Source organism: Conger conger, chromosome 7, assembly GCF_963514075.1.
Source record: "Conger conger chromosome 7, fConCon1.1, whole genome shotgun sequence".
Taxonomy (NCBI): Eukaryota; Metazoa; Chordata; class Actinopteri; order Anguilliformes; family Congridae; genus Conger; species Conger conger.
The window spans coordinates 18204185-18208871 of NC_083766.1; positions in this window are offsets into that span (position 1 = coordinate 18204185).

The window sequence follows — 4687 nt, forward strand, 5'->3', positions numbered from 1 at the left end:
AAAATTAAACAAAAATTACACACAAATCCCTGTTTCTTAGCAATATGCTACTCAAGACGGGGGCACTATCTCAGCCAACATGCAGATGAACAGGTGCTGTTACAGGCGGGCCTTACTGGAGCAGAACGACAACACTGGATACCTTACACAGCTGAGCTCCAGTATTTACGTGCTGCTATTGTACCACCCACAGCGTGTGGCCGTTCTCAAGCGTCAGTAGTCCAGTCCACTTTCGCGGTTAGCGTACGTCTTCCTTGCGGTAGGTAGACCAATGCTGGAGCCCAGGAGGCAGCACCTCATAGTCTGCATCTTCATATCACCACAAACCATGACGTGCTGCTACGACGGCCACCAGCAGGACACACCGCACTCACACCTGGTTCGGGAAGCCGTTTGTCTGGTACCCCAATGGTCACTGCACTCCCGGGTTAGCATGTGCTATCAAACCATTTGGCTGTGAGCATACAGAGCTCCCTCACATTCACCCCTCGTCCATTTACCAAATCTTTCAAGTGCAAAAGCGAATCGAGACTGTCAGACATCTTTTGTTCAAGAGAATAGAAACAGCTGCTGAAAGAGGATGAACGGTGTTCAATAGGTACGTTTACATGCACTCATATTCTGCCATTCCAAATAAAACAACGCCCCGAATATGACATGGGTCATGTAAACAGCATATTTTAATGAAATACCCTGAACAAGGCCTTATTCCGAATATGATATATACAGACCAAGATGTGGAATATACAGATATTCTGGTTATTGGAGCACCATTTGGACAAGTTTATACAGCTTATTCAGAATATCCATGTCAATTGGGGTTTTCAGAAGTTAGCATAACACATACGGCCTGAGGGAGTTGATTACGGTCACCACTGCGGTTACTAGGCTACCCACTGCATTTTAAACATGAGCCAGACAGCTAGCAGTTTGCACGGCACAAGGATGGAAGGCCCTCCAAAAAAAGAACATTTTGGACTGGGAGAAATGATCCTACTTTTAATATTTTTGAAAGGCAAATGAAGAATGTAATTTTACTTCAAAATCTTGCTATGCATGGCTGCACGTAAACGGGAATATTAAAACTACATTAATTTCTCTGTAGCCCTGTAAACCACTTATTCTAAGGGTTCCCAAACATTTTTGTGATGTGACTCCAAATGAATGTTCACAAACTTACACGACCCCAACATCCCACCCACACACATCTTATGCCTAACAACACCCTTTAGCCATGACTATACTGGAAATATACCACAACCTCTACTGCCTCATTGCTTTATTATAGTTGGTCTGTTGTAATGTTAACCATGTAGTGGCCAAATTAACAAAATAATAAATAATAAATAATAATAAAATTTTATCTTTTTAAAGATTTGCAGGCAACCCCATCCTGAAATCCAATGACCCAACATGGGGTTCCGACCCACAGTTTGGGAGCCCCTGCCTTATTCAGAGTATTGTCTTATTCTTATTAATGTAATGTAATTCAGAAAAACGACAATAACCGTATATTGTGTGCATGTCATTGTAGTCAATGTTCAGCATATCAAAGATGGTAAGGGATCCATCAATCGTTGCTCAGTAGCTTGATATGCTCAGAAATTAAGGTAAATGCATCAAGGACAGTATTTTGACATAAGCAAAACCATACAACCTTGTTATGTTTCGGATGAGGCAGTAAATGTAAAAGGACTCCTTTGCCGAGCACTGGCTGGAGAGGAGAGAGGAGTGAGCGAATGAGCAGCGACCAGTCTCTCCAACCCTTCTCTCCATCTGCCAGGGCCGCTGTACTTGCTTCGGCAGAAAGGCTTACTTCGAATGCGCTTGCATGATCCCTGTTAGTTTGCTACATTCCGATTGTGTGCGCGCACGTCAGCCGACAGCACACAGGTAACAGGTGCAGACAGCAATACAAACAAGGAAATGGCTGGTCCTGCTGCTGACAGGGTCAAATAATAAACGCTGTGTCCTACGGGCTCTTACAAAACATTGCCTGCGCAGGTTTTTTTTTTTTTTTGGAAGATAAAATAACAAGCTGGACTGGCTCGCGTGATTGGCTGCGGTTCTCGACGTGCCGGGCGGGAGCAGCCTGTCCCGCTTTATCCCTGGAGCTCAGCTGAGAGGCGTTCTGCCTCAGAGCTGGGTGGCAGCCGTGAAGCTGACCTGAACACCGTGTTCACTCCACTTCCATGTTCTCCACCTCCACATTACAGGATTAACGAGTTCCTCTTTTCAGAAACAGGTTGGGCCGAGAGAAGAGCCTAGGGGGACTGAATGGGTACTAGAAAATGGAATACCCTTATTGAAGGTTTTCCCTGTAGTGAAGCGCACCATGCAGGCGCTGTGGCCTCCGGCCTAATCTCAAACAGCTCATCTGGGGCACTTTCGAAAGCAAAGGGTGCAACAGAAATGATGAGCGAAAACTGGGAGCCTTCTCAAGTTTGATGCCACTGGCCTGAATTTCAGTGTTGCGTTTTAAATGAAATGTACGTCTTCATACAGGCATCTATGGTCTCCACAGATGTTGCTGGCCGTACATGTTGAAATGCTACTTCTACATGTTTCAATAATTGCAGGCAAGGCTCTTATCCCAAGTGAGAGAGTGCTGGTGTACCCCTGAGCATGATACTCAAAGGGGTTATTCACTTTGTACATTTTAAAAATATTATTTCAGTTCTAGTGCAAATTTGTCCCAGTAATCAAACCTGGGTCAAATACGTAATTGCTTTGGAAGATCAATCGAGCACAGAAAAATTGCATATTTAACCCAGGTCTGCCAGTAATATATATATAAAAATTATCTATTCATTATTACAGCCGCTAAACATTGTTTGAGCCAATTGAAAATGTATAGCTCTGTGTGTGTGTGTGTGTGGGGGGGGGGGGGGTGAAGGTCACTTTGGACAATGAGGGGGGTTTGAAATGCAGGCAGCAGGTGAAAGGTGCTGTCAGGTCCCTTTCCCTCTAAATATTTACTTTACTTACAATTTACTTGAGTGTGGTCCAACCAAAAATTGGTTCTCCACTGAAAACCTTGTTGAAGCAGGTGACAGGCCATATGACAAAACTGCTGGAAAACTACGCCAATGCATCACATACTGCTAAAAACCTGCATGTGCACAGAACAGAAATGCAACAAAGTTTCCAATATTTTATGTTTGTGAATATTATTTGCATTAGTTCACTGATTCACAAGAGTCTGGCAACCTTTTACCAGAGAATCCAGCTAAGATGTTTACATCCATCAGTAAATTGAAAATTCATTACTGATTATGAAAATCTGACCATGCTGTTTAGATGACCATTTCTATAATGAGATGAATGCCTTAGTTGGGCGATAAGATTATTACTGTGCATGTAAACACACTCAATGATGCAATGTCTATGATTACAAAGAGCACATGATGTAATACGCAATCATATTTTTATTTAGAGAAAGAGTGCACATGGTAAACTGCTTTCAACTGATATGAACCAGTAATCTTTGAGGACAAATTCATGTAGCTGTACAACACTAGAAGTCCATATATTTGCTTGTAGAGGGCATTTCTGAATGCATACACTACAGAGGACAGTGCTAGGACTTTTACAGTTCACAGCTTAGCCCAATTCTGGTAAGAGGAACCATTGCTAAATAGCCTCTTTGTAGATGTGTCCAAAGTCGTCACAGTGAAATTAATAGCATATAATTAAAATAATAATAACAATAATCACTGCATACCTCAGAATGAACACTTCCCCTCTGATTTAGTCAGGGCAACCAATACATTTGGTAACATTGTTATACGAATACATTTCTTTTTGTGCAATCAGGTTTCGTCTTTTAATCTCAATTTGAACAGGTTTTAAGTGTGCCTGCTGACTGTTTTCAGACTACTTTTCTTATGCTGGAGGAATTCAGAGTAAAGGAAACATGACAACCCTCACCGTCAACTCGATGTCACACGTCCCCAGTCGCATTGTTGCATTAACCATCAGGACATGCTTGTGGGACGAATCGGAAAAACTATCCCTGTGTGGAAAAGGAGCCATCCTGCACAGGCCTCTGCAAACAAAAGGCCCGATTCAGCCACAGAATTCAACACAAGGGTGTGCGTTAAAAACACATACAGCACGCTACCATTCATTTCACCACGGCAACAATGGAGGCCCATTTCCGCCTCTTTCTTGAAAACTGAGGGAGTGAGGGACACACGTCGGTTCATATTGCAAGGAACGGTCTTTAGCCTGTCCCAGAAATTTGCATTTGAGAGCAAGCCTGCCGGATGATGTGGGTGGGGAGGGGTGTGAACAGAAATCGTGTTCATGCAATGACCCACCGTGTCCATTAAAACAACATGATAGGTCACATTTAGAGCGAGAACTTCAAAAGCTCCCTGTCAATCATGATTGGGGGGTGGGGATGGGGGGTGGTAGGCTCCTTTTCATACCGTAGATGGAAGGCTGCGAGAAGGGTACAGAAACCCCCCCTACCGGACATTTGAAGAACAACAAGGCAAAGAGACACCAAATGAAAACTACACACTTCACCTTTTCTTACGAACAGGCCTCAACTTGCCTGGAAAGGACTTCTTCCAGGGCAAAGAGGCTTTTACACTGTGAAAAGAGGCAATACAGGGGGATAATTCATTTTACAGCATGATAATAAAACCAAGAAATGTCCCTTTTGAATCAGTCAAATCAA